Source organism: Rhododendron vialii, chromosome 9a, assembly GCF_030253575.1.
Source record: "Rhododendron vialii isolate Sample 1 chromosome 9a, ASM3025357v1".
Lineage (NCBI taxonomy): Eukaryota > Viridiplantae > Streptophyta > Magnoliopsida > Ericales > Ericaceae > Rhododendron > Rhododendron vialii.
Window position 1 is genome coordinate 23,933,260 of NC_080565.1, and position 13,133 is coordinate 23,946,392.

The 13,133-nt window shown below is 38.0% G+C and overlaps 1 long non-coding RNA gene across 1 annotated transcript; it reads right to left on the reverse strand.

The window, feature by feature from the left end:
- Positions 1 to 5,708: 5,708 nt before the first annotated feature.
- On the reverse strand, positions 5,709 to 11,048 carry LOC131301719 (uncharacterized). The gene is made up of 5 exons (XR_009191406.1): positions 10,711 to 11,048; positions 9,528 to 9,616; positions 8,552 to 8,645; positions 7,139 to 7,306; positions 5,709 to 6,017 (listed from the first exon to the last, which is right to left on the reverse strand). It is a non-coding gene; the product is annotated as an uncharacterized LOC131301719 (long non-coding RNA).
- Positions 11,049 to 13,133: the final 2,085 nt, after the last annotated feature.

The following is a 13,133-nucleotide window of genomic DNA, read 5'->3' on the forward strand; positions in this document are numbered from 1 at the left end:
CCTACTTTGTGTTTGTACTCACTTAGTGTCTGAAAACCTGATATCAGAGCCATGTCTTGCATTCTAGTTTAAACCCCCTTCTGGGAACTTCTTTTCCAAAACTACTTCAAATCTTTTCTAAAAGAAAAATTGAAAAGGAAGCTCTGTAGTTGTCTTCTAAGGATCCTCCACATCAAAAACTTCACTAACTATTTTGGTTAAAGAATTTTGTATCAGTGGGTTAAAAGTACCTTGAGACTTTTGGCTTTTTAACGGTGTGTCTCGGTTTATCTACCCTAGTATACAGAATTTTATTAATCAAAATTGGTTAAGAATTTTATATTGAAACAGAAAAAATTTGTTGTATGAGGAAACGAAAAACCCAGATTTTTATCTAAAAATGAATCATCTGTTTTCTACTTATTCTTCCGCCACCTCTTCTCTTGATCCTAACCTACTTTGTGTTTGTACCCATTTAGTGTCTGAAAACCTGGTAAAATAAAGCATATGAAGGGCAGGTGAAGGAGCACACCATGTAATTTTCCAATTTGTTGTTTTGGTGGATTAGATATGTACGTCATTATAATAATTTGGATCGGAGAAACCCCCAGCTTTATTAATTATTTGCTTTTACTCAAGAGTCTGGTGGTGACATTGTTGTACCATATTTGTGGAATGAACTTACTAAGTTAATATCGATTTGATCCAACAATAACAATCAGCTTTCTTTCTGTCACACACACACTACATGGATGGAGAGAGAGAGAGAGAGAGAGAGAGAGAGAGAGAGAGAGAGAGAGAGAGAGAGAGAGAGAGAGAGAGAGAGAGAGAGAATATATATATGGTTTGGTTTTGGACAAGATTTATGTGTTTTCCTCTTAACTCAATCCTATATAATGACAATTATTCTACTCCCTTCTCAAAGAAATAAGTAGAGCTAGCTTGAATGTTGCACGAATTAAAGATAAACTCAATAGAGATTACAAGTGACAGACAAACAAGTGGGGAAGGTGTTGGAAAATCTCGCATGAAAATAGGTCATGGTTATATATATTATATAACGTTCGATCGATATCTCCTATGAAAAAGCTTAATTAAGTTGTGCTTAAATATATACAAAATGCTTAATTAAGCAAAACAATCAAATAGGAGTATCTTCTTAACGCATGCAAGAGTATCTTCTATGATGGGGCCCAAAGTAATTTGTTAGCTCAATTTCATAATCGCACGTAAATTGTTTAATTGTCCACCATTGCTATATAGCTTAGTTTAGAATATCAATTCACCAAGTTAATTTTTGAGTCAAATTAATTTGGCTCACTCTAACATTTGGTAAAATCAATTTGTGCCAAGTACTCATGTAGAATTGATGTGATCCAAATGGCAGTTGTGCTGATCGAAGAAAGACTTGCATGGTACCTTTGGAACAAACAAAGTAGGAGTATGTCAACAAATGGATCCGAGTAAAACATACATACTGTAATTTGAAAACAGCGACTTTAACTTTTCTTTAATTTTCTGCTGAAATTGTTGGCGATGATATATCAGAAAAACAAGAAGAAAAGTAAGAGCCAAAATTCAAGCAAATTGGAGTACTTTTTTTCTTACCTTTTATTTTTTGCATTTCAGTACTACTAGGCTAATTAAGGCTCCGTTTGATTCAACTGAAAATATTTTCGTGTAAATTATTTTTCTGTTTTCCTGTGTTTGGTTGAACAAAATGTGGGTAAAACATTTTCTCTCATAAAACGTTTTTCATCGAAACCCCAAAAATGACTTACCGGTGTTATGGGCGTAGTAGTAGTTCATTTTACAAACTTGTCAGTATGCCTTCTGCTTAGTCCATATAGCAATTGGAATTTTCTTGATCTGAACCAATTATGCAAGGCTTATCATTTGTAGGTCAGATGCAAAATTTCAATCAGGTCCCTCGCATACGTTGTCGGTGCAGCTACCTGGTTTATCAGGGCCAGCAATTTTGATAGACGCGATTGATCGTAGCTTATTTTGGCTTAATTTTTTTTGTCTTTATTTAAATTTTTTTTTCGCATTTGTTAGTTCGCATCGAATTTTTGTGCAATATTGGTTCTTCTCGACCAGAGGTATCAAAAAAGTAAAAAATTATGGTTCAAACTTAAAATTATTTTTTTAAAAAAACAAAAATCAGCAAAAAAAAACCCAGATTTTTCGGCTATGTTAAAAAAAAATTGAGTTTGGATAATAAATTTTTATTTTTTCGATTCCTCTCGTATTGAATTCTAGAAATCATAGGCACAATGTTTTGCTCCAGAAGTTGGCGGATCTGTCCGTTGACAATTGGGATCACAAAAGCCTCCAGCTCCTTCCTGACAATCAAGAACAATTGCAAGAAATTAAAGCGAAAGGGTAGTGAAATTTTCACAGAACAAAAAAAATTCTAGCTACAATTTTCAGAAATTATGTAAAACGGCAAAACCCTGATCAGTTCTCGTTTCATTTTCCAGTTGTAGCTTAGCAGCGCATAGAATTCCACGAGAAGCATATGAAAGAGAAGAGAGAGCTTCGAACAGAACTTGCAATAATTAATCCAAACAAAACCGCATAGAGAAAAGTTGACCAAATTTTATGAATTCTAACGACAGTGCAGGTGGCAGTTTTATTCTATTTCTGAGTAACAGGATATTTGGTGGTTGGAATCGGATAACTGAGGGGCTGTTTGATAAAACTGAAAACTGAAAAATTAAGTACTGAATGCCGAATACTGAAATTTTTAAGCTGAAAAGCTGTTTGATAAATATATTAAATATTGAATTAAAAAAACGATGAATTAACTTTGTTCCAATTTTCTTTTAATTTACTAACAGTCATAATATACTTATCGTAATGGTGGCGGTGGCGGTGGCGATGGTGGTGGTGATGGTGGCGGAGGTGGTGGAGTGGTGAAGGTGGTAGAGTGGTGGTGGTGGAGTGGTGTGGTGTGATGGAGTGGTACGTGGGAGTGGTGGTGGTGGTGGTGGTGTAGTGATGGTAGTGGTGGTGGAGTGGCGGAGGTGGTAGAGTGGTGGTGATGGTGGTGGTGGAGTGGTGGTAGGAGCGGTGGTGGTGTAGTGATAGTAGTGGCGGTAGTGGTGGTGTAGTGATGGTGGTGGGGTGGTGGTGGTGGTGGTGGTGGTGGTGGTGGTGGAGTGGTGGAGTTGGTGGTGGTGGAGGCGGAGGCGTGGTGGTGGTGGAGTGGTGTAGTTGGTGGAAGTGGTGCAGTGGTGGTAATGGTGATGGTGGTAAGAGCGGTGGTGGCGGTGTAGTGATGGTAATGGTGGTGGTGGTGGTGGTGGTATGATGGTTGAATATAAATACACAAAAATTCAGTCAGAATTAAGTAGCTTAAAGCTACTTAATTTTTTTTAAAACTTTTTAGCTTATATTCTAAGTGGTATTTAATTTGTTAAACAATGTAAAATGTAGTTATCATACCTACTGAATCATTAATTATTTAATTAATTCAGTTTTAAGTGCTGAATTTAGGTTTTCAAACAAACCCTGAATATACCTCCAATGGCAAATCACTGAATCGGATCATTGGAGGGACACCATATAAAGATTCGTTAAGAAAAACGCGGAAGAAAATTAAAAAAGAAAAACAAAACAAAAATAAACTGAGCGCGCCAAAGCTCAGGCCAACACCCCTTTTGTAATTATCCTCTCTATAAAACCTTATCCTCTCCTTCTCTCTCTCTGGCTTCTGCGAGTAGTTTTCAGCCGGGGAGGGGGTGCCCCCTCCCTTCGTCTTCCCTCATCCTCCTTTCCTTTCCACCCGTGGCTTACTTCCAGCCTCCGATTGGTCAAAGCAAGGGTTTGATTGAGCTCCGGGGAAGGCAGCTTCCAGCGGTGCGGCGCTCACAGTCGGCGTTTGTAGGGCATGCTATTTTCCGTCTCTCCACCTTGTCTCCACCAGATCTAGTTTGCTAGGGCGGCAACGTGGTTCAATAAGTTGAGGTAGGAGGGCAGAGGTTTTTTGGTTAGTTTTTTTGGGTCTGTTGTGCCCTTTTCCCTCGGCTAGGTCTCCCCTAGTCCAGGTTTGTACCGGTCTAGCCTTCCAGATCCGGTGGGTGGTGGTGGTGGGCAAATAATACTAGGTTTGCTTGGTTAGGTCTGGTTTAGATCTGCCTCATAAGGGCCGGGGCTTGGCCCTGGAGCCGGTGTTCCAGCTTTCAACTTTGGGCAATTTCCACGCATGGGGGATTCTCAGTCATCAGCGCCGTGGCCCGACGTTACGGAGTTTTAGCCCAGGCGGATTTCTTCTTCGTTTCCCTGTGTCCGGAGCCTGCTCGTGTCAGCGGGGGCTTGCCAGAGATGTCTCTCCACTGCTCTAGTTTAGGATCCAGTCGGTGCCTCCATCTATGGCGACGGGTGGTTTTTCCTCGGCTAGGGTTTAGCCGGCGTACATCAGTAGTAGTTTTCCATGGTGGCTGTGATTTTTCCTTGTTTGTTGTGTATTCCTGTTTCCATTGGTTCAGTTTAGTTTGTCTCTGACTGGGTGCGTGCCTTAGGCCGGGACGGCTAGAAGATACGTTGAGGGCCCCTCGTAACTCGACCCTTTGAGGCGGTGAGACGTGCTAAGGCCTATCCTCTAGTTTGCTCGGTTTTGCCGATGTCCCTCTGTCACCTATTTTCATAGCTTTTCTTTTGTGATGGCTTGTTGCACGTTTGCCCTTTCTCTGTTTTCGGATGGATTCGCTGTAATTTGCCATTTTTGGCTTTAATGAAATGTGATTCGGATCAAAAAAAAAAAAAAAAAGAGTTGTGACTATGTTTCTTTTTTTTTTTCTTTTGCTCTACTTGTGTGTGACTTTTTGTGTGTGTGTGTCTTTTTTTTGCTCTACTTGGTGTTAGCTTCTCTACTTGTTTGTATTCCTCAGTTTGTGCTCTTTCTTTCACTAATTTTGCATTCCAACCAAACATCCAAAAATAAGAATCACAAAATTTTTTACGTGTAAAATGTCTCTTAAAAAATAAATTTTCCTGTAAAATCTTTTTTTTACATCAAACATACGGAGCCGAAGTCACAAAATGCGCAAAGCAAGAGTGGGAAAGTGCCTTTTAGAAACCTCCAAAAAACACTAAAATTTGTGAGTGTGAGCATAAAACGAGATTGTGAGCAGAGCAAAGACTATTTTGAATGATTGTATGACTTAAGTACTTTGCTAGGCAGAGGCGGCTCTAGAATTTTAATTTAGTAGTAACAAAAACGTATAACAATTTTTTTTTTATACAAAACTCCACGTATGAAATAAACATATATATTTATGTTCAAAATTAATTGTGCCTAAGTTACTTTGTTCTTAGTTACTCCCTCCGTCCCATAATGTTTGTCCGGTCCGCAAAACAATGACGTAAAAATAATATAATTTTTTAATAATTTACAAGATATCGATGAGTTCTTTTAATTTATGAAAAAAAATTTGAATTTTTTCTTGAGAGAGATGCATTATTTTTGAGTCTCCGTTTTGCGGACCGGACAAACAATTTGGGACGGAGGGAGTATATATTATTGGGTTTTGTTAACATACTAGTGTTTGCCCGTGTCTACGGCACTACGCACTCTGGTTGGAATTTTCTGTGCCAACGGCACTTGCTAGTTAGTGGCTCAAATATTAATGTGTAGTATGTGATCCTCTTCTTAATGGCACGAAAGAGAATTACCCGTGTTTATGGCACTCCCCCAACTATACATTTAAGCTAACTACAAAGAATTATCAATTTGCTTATGGAATTCCATTAAATACCATGTAAAAAGTTAAAACCAAGTAGCTGCATCAAGGAAATCAGAAAAAAATCTAAGCACACCAGCCAGTGCTCTGCATTTAACAATATAAGAGTAGATATAAGCACACCAGCTAGTGCTCTGCATTTAACAACATAAGAGCATATATAAGCACACCAGCTAGTGCTCTGCATAATAAGGGAATTCTTACGAATCTGAAGCATCGAGATTCGACATACTCTTTCCTTCCACTGTGTCCTTCACTTTTCTTCCATTTCACTTCTGTGCACCTCGTTGCCTACAACAAATAAGGTATATGAAAGGATTGAGATCTATATAGAAGACCATGGCGTGTGCCATTTCACTTTTGTGCCAGTGCTCTACATAATAAACATACACGTGGCGTGTCCCCCGCTGTATCCGTGTCCCCATTTTTTACATTAGAATTTTTGTGTCCCCGTATCTGTATCCGTGTCTGTGCATCATAGCATCCAATTAACGTAGATAGCCTCATCATTTCAGTCAAGTAATTCATATGAACTTCCACCAAAATTGAATTAGCAAAGCTCAGCATCAATATATACTAAAGCGATATGTCTACCAACAAATCTTGACAGCAAGAAGTACCTGCGTGCTCTTGATCAGTGATCACACATAAAATTACACTATTGGTTTGGTCTTTCAGTATAACATTCGTGAGTTTGCTCGCATCAACTATGAAGTTTGATATGCAAATTGAAACGTTCAAATTCTGCAGTTGGATAAACAGTCAGTTTATGCACACAGACAACAACTAAAAAGATTGCATTTTTATAACCTGCATACAAAACCGATTATGACAACCGCAAAAAAGCGTACACCAAGGAGCTGTAATTTCAAAACTCGGGTTCTGCTTCTGATAAGCCACCCATGAAGAGAAAGAACTCCTTGGTTTATCCACCATACCAGGCGAAGAACCTCCAAAACAACAACTCCTCAACTCAGTCTCATAAAATTCGAACTCACAACTGACACGCAAACCTATTCCTAAATCAGATAACTACTTCCAAAAAATTGACATACAGAGGAAGTTTAAAATACCCAAATGGAAGTTAAAAATACCCAAATCAGATAACTACTTCACTGCATTTTACGTTTCTCTTGAATGGAACTACTTCACTGCCTTTTACCCAAATCAGTTTAAATACCCAAATTTAAACTTCCATTTGGGTAGCATGGCTATTTTAAGCTTTCCTAGCAGATCACAATCGGGGTAGCATGGCTATTTTAAGCTTTCTTAGCATGGCAAAAAAACACATGGTGGGCAACATGTCGTCTGATTATTCCGTGTTAAGGAGTGGGCTACCTCAAAAAGGGAAAAAAAAACACATGGTGGGCAACATGCATTTTAAAAAACAAATGGCGGGCAACAAAAAATACCTCTCAAGTTCAAGCTGTCCTCCACAGCTGCTGCAGCGTACAGCTCCAATGGCGGCTACAACCTCCTTTTCTGCCTCTCAAAGGTCAAGCCTTTTCCGATCAAAAACCCTCAAGCGGTCTCCATGCCCGCAATTAAACCATTAATAACAACGATCGATTTTGAGACCTCTGTCTCTATGCCCGCAATTGAAAAGAAAACAGATGGCAGTTTTAATTAATTGGGGAGAATGCAAAAAATACATACGAAGCATTTATAAATAAATATACACGTGGCGTGTCCCTCGCCGTGTCCGTGTCCCCATTTTTTTAGATTAGAATTTTCGTGTCCCCGTGTCCATGTCCATGCATCATAGTATCCCATTAACGTAGGTAGCCTGATCATTTCAGTCAAGTAATTCATATGAACTTCCACCAAGAAAAATATGAAAGGTGCCATGATACCGCCCTTCATGCCCACTGTAGTATGATAGCTAGAAGTCTGCACATTCTAATAAGGCCATTCGGATGAAAGGGTCTTGCACATTTATATAAATAAATATACACGTGGCGGGCCGTGTCTGTGTCCCCATTTTTTTATATTAGAATTTCCGTGTCCGTGCATCATAGTATCCCATTAACGTAGGTGGCTTGATTGTTCATCCAATCCCTACAACTCATCGAGCAAAGTTTGCCATAATACCGCCCTTCATGCCCACTGCAGTATGATAGATAGAAGTCTACACATTCTAATAAGGTCATTCGGATGAAAGGGTCTTGCACATTTGGAATGAACACGGCAAGCTCAAAAAAGAGTTAGTAGCATTATTGGTGAGCCATTAATTTGGAAGCAACTCCGTAATTTGTTGCCGAGGACACCAACAGTATCCTCGCATAATTGCCTTCTTAAAAACATAACAAAGTATAGCCAAAGGAAGTTAAAAAAATGGAAAAAGAGTATAGAGACTCAGCTTAAAATCTCCAACAAACTCGATTTAGTCCCATCGCTAACAACAGACTCTTCAAATCCCAGAATAGTATAAAAAAGCAGGAAATAGCGAGAGAGTATGTTGCAAAGGACAGTGGATTCCAACAATTTATCTTATAGTGGAGCCCACGCCATTGTGTTTTATAATAGAGAGTAACAAACTTAATCTCTTTAAAATTGGTTCTTGAATACAGTCAATCTCATAGATTCTGTCATATCACTGTTCCAAATCCAAGGGCAGAAATGCAACAATTGAAGTGCAAGTTATGGTACAATATACTAACGATGATGGACACATTAACAACTGCATTAACCTATGTCCTCGTCATATTAATATGCCAATCTAGCATAGTGTACAAAAGCGAGGACACATAAATACAAAGAACATAGGAATCTTAAAGATGACCATGTTGAAAAATATAAATTGAAGAAAGAATTGAGAGTATTACCTTCATTAAGGCACCCGCTACTCTTCGTGCTCGCGCTTTCTTTTCCACTTCTATTTTTCCTCTTCCTCATTAGTCTACCTTCCTCTTCTGATATCTGCAGAATATCCAAAAAACAAAGAGTCATTCATTAAAGATGGTAAAAGCACAAAAGGTCACACCATAAGAAAAAAATGTAAGCATACTCTATTCTGTATTTTTCCTTGCCACCATTATTGATCTATCAAGATCTCTCCAACCCAGAATTAAAACATGCAATCAACTCATCATAAATCTACTACCTGTATATAGACTCAATAAATGCCCCATCTTCTTAACTTTTGTTCTCATATATCTACTACTTGTAAAAAAAAAGGGCAAGAAAGCCAAGCAACAATGTACAGTTTCATAGCATATCAACCAACTTACAACGCATAAGAAAGGTGTGAAGATTATTACTCAAAATAGCTGACTTGTCAACTTGTATATGCAAATAGGCTTCTTGACCACAATTTAAGGGAATAAAAGGAAAAAGACAATTGGATCAAGTGAATCCTAGCCACTGGGTTCCTACACTGTTAGACCTTGACCACAATTTGAGCATATACCAACTAGCAGAGTTGGTATGGAATTGTATTGCCCAAGAATCCATTGATTTTAGGCCTATGTACGCATTCACTTCCCGTGATATCTTTCCAAAAAAGTGAAGGTACAATAGGAAGGGGAAAAAACAAAATAGAGGTACAAAATGAAGGTGCAGTAGAAATCGAGTCTTCCATCAGAGCTCCTTATACAATCCTTGAGTAAAGAGCGTGTGGAAGGACCCAAATTAAGTTCCTGCAAAGTTTTTCGAGTTAATAGTCTAAAAAGTGAGAACAATGATGAACAATGATCAATGCAAAATAAAAAATGAAGAAACGAAGAACAGTGATCAATAGAAAAGAAGAATGAAGAAACGAAGAACAGTGATCAATTGAAGAATTAAAGTTTATCTTCTTACAGTATTCTCCAAATCACCATCCAACATTGATTTCTTTCCCTTGGCTACACAGATGGCCTTCCCTTTCCATTTAGAAAGTTCCCTTGCTCCTGGAACACACAGCAATAGTTACGATAACATAGTTTCCACTGGAACATAGCCTAAAAACAAACTCATAGAGGTGGGAACCTAAAAACCAGGGAAACAGGTTTCGATGTTAGAAACCATATGCTCTAATGGGCATTCAAGTTGAGTGCTGTTGTACAAAGTTCTCGATTTAATCTTCATTAGTTGAAGCCAAATTTCACAAATCTACTGTAAACAGAAGGAGAAGTCGTATGGTTCATAGTAAGATCACCTCTATCATGATTACAACCCCTTTTTTTAACCCCATCAGGACCAATATTACAATTCTAGTGCTTGCGGCCAAACACCCAAAATTAAATAGCCACATCAAAAACTAACAATGAGAAACTTACACTACGTTGTATACGAATTAACTGGGGGCTCCCAGCTTAGTCAGATGACTCAGATCCAAAATTACAATTTGCCAATTGCCATATCTCGCGATGGGGTGGCATTGCGGCTGCGGCAACCGAAAGCTATAATTGCAGTTTCGTCCACGACACTACATTTCTCACGGGCATTTCATCAAACACTTCGTACGCATACCTTAGCTCACTACATTTACAGTAAAAACTAATCAAAGAACTGCCAACTTGGGGGCATTCTTGTAAGAGATCAAATTTTGCTGGGTAATATGTTGTGTTTGATCGGGATCAGTGGGAGGATATACACTACCAGAACTAACAGCTGGTCGAATCTTCTTGTTTGTGACAGAAAGTAAAGCAAACGAAGCGAACGGACATATTCGACCATTGGCGTATATGAACAGAAAAATATTTCTACAAATATCGTTATTTCTCTCTCTCTCTCTCTCTCTCTCTCTCTCTCTCTCTCTCTCTCTCTCGAAGGGGACAGCCTCACGGCTGCGGCATCCAAAAACTATAACTGCAGTTTCACGAAGATGGCATAAAAAAATCTTTTTTAAAGAAACTAAAAGATCAGCTCCTAATCAATTAACAGTGGAATTAACAAAACACACATTCATATTCACTTTCTAGTTTAAAATCGATAACTCCACAGATTCACCACAACCTATAGCTACAGATCCAATTTTGAATTCCGAACAAACAAACCAAACCTTAGAATCCAAGACAGATTCAAATCGCAACAGGCCTAGATCTGAAACCAAGCCCAAGCCACTTGTAATTCACCGCGGTCTCCGAATTCCAACTGATAGAACACTTGGGTTAGCCCTTCCTCGAGAGAGAGAGAGATACCTCGTGGTGGTGCGCTGGTGGTGGGAGTGGCGCCGCTGGTGGTGCTAAGAGGTGCGGTTCTGCCGCTCGTGGCGGTGGTGGTGTGTCGGAGTGGCTAGGGACGATCGAGAGAGTGAGGGAGGAGAGGGGAGGGGAGGGGAAGAAGAGAGGAGGCGTCTGTCTTCGATTTGAGAGAGAGAGAGTTAGCATGTTATCTTCCCTTCTCAAAAACAATTTTTCAAGTGTTTTTCAAAAAATTTCCCCAAGGTTCCTCCTACTTTCAATATTTCTCTCTATCTCTCTCCACTTATTACTCTTACTATTTTTCAAAAAACTTTTCAAAACACAAACCAAACAAAGCATAATTAGAAATTTGAAACGTGAAAGGGAGAGGCATGGCAATTGTGTAATTTAAGCTAAAATCATGGCCATTTAACTGCGAATCGGCGGATGCATCACAACCTTTGAGAATATTCCATGGTCCCGATTTTCCTACCCTTCGCATACAAGCTAATGGCATGTTTTGTAAATAACGTGCAATCCTGGGGCTTAAAATCATGAGGCTAGTTATTCAATAATGGAAAACAACCATACTGAGCCTATTGATTGAGGCACGAATGGTGGAGATAAAGGAAAACCTTTTTTTTTTCCTTAAAAAAAATTAAGGAAACTTAATTTGATATTTATGATAAAGATCGGTAAATTATTGGAATTAAATTACAAAGAATACAAACTTCAGTTTCTCATTTCCTTAAAGTACACCATATTGATTTACATAGGTTTCCTATCTTAAGAAAGAAGTTATGTTAGATAGTTTAAGACATGTGATTTTGCATCCTATATTGCAATCAAATTTTAGCATACATGAGTTCGACTTAGTTTATTGATTTTTGGCTGAATGAAACAAAAATTATTGAGATTGATTGTTACTCCCTCCGTCCAAAATTCTTTTTTCAGTTCGCAAAACGGAGTGTTAAAAATAATACAATTTGTGCAAGAAAAAATCAAAAGTTTTTCAACAACTTACTAGATATCAATGATTATTTTTAATTTGTGAAAAAAATTTAAATTTTTTCTTGAAAAAATTACATTATTTTTAACACTCCGTTTTGCGGACCGGACAAAAAAATTGGGACAGGAGAGTATTCAACAATGCAAGGGCTGAATAAATTCTTCAGATTGAGATTGAATTGATTTCTGCATATGTTGTCACTCTTCAATTTTCATGAGAAGAGGATCACATACTAAACACTAATGTTTGAGCCACTAACTAGCAAGTGCCTTAGAGTATCCGTAATGGGTATGTTATATTTGTGTATCAAAATGTTTGTTAAAGTATGTGTTAGAATAAAAAATGGGTCTCACAAGTGTGTGTTAACTTAAGAGTGTGTTAGTATATATATGAGTACCTCAATGGGTTAGTTAGGAGTGTGTTAACTCTTTAAAATAATGCATCAAAACAAAAAACTTTTACAATGGCTATATCACCAACGTTATTTTTCTGTAATGAAGGTAAGGCCAATGGCCATGTTCCTCCTACTCCACATCCCATTTAAAAGAATTATTATGTTCAGGGCATGAAATTTCATTGTCTTTTCTATTTTGCCTAAATTCTAACTTTTGGTGTTCAACACATATATAGAAAAACAATAAAAAAGGTAACGGTATATCAAGCTAACGGTAAGTTTTCAAAAAAGAAAGTAGTGTGGGCATTTATGTTTTATGGTTGAAGTTTGAATTTATAGGGATAGGACTCACTTATTGTTTGTTAACTTTTTTGTTAAACTTGATAACCATACTAACACACTACTACATTTAGCATACTCTAGCACACTCTAACACACAAGCATTGTAACACAAAAAATATAATTATTTTGTTTGTTAAGTCTTAACACACACAATTAACACACTAGTTAACAAACCCATTGCGGATGCTCTTAGGCACGGACAATTCCAACCAGAATGCGTACTAGTACTATATATTCTCCTTCATTTATTATTGTTTCCATGGGAAATCTAAATTTGGAACCTCAGTCATAAACTCTTCATTAATTGTTTTTGACAGGATCAACTTTTTTGTTTTGGACAAAAATACCCCCAATCAAACATACACATTTTCCTCCCGAAAATCATTCGGCATATAAAATCAATGACGATAATATCTTCTGAGAGACAAAAACTTGAAAATGAGCCGTGCTACTTTAAGTAGAGGTACCGTAAAACTTCCCCTGATCACTTGGCTTCTCCATTACAAGTGAAATTCAAACAAGCCATGCTACTTGCACCGATGGGGTTTCGACAGGCA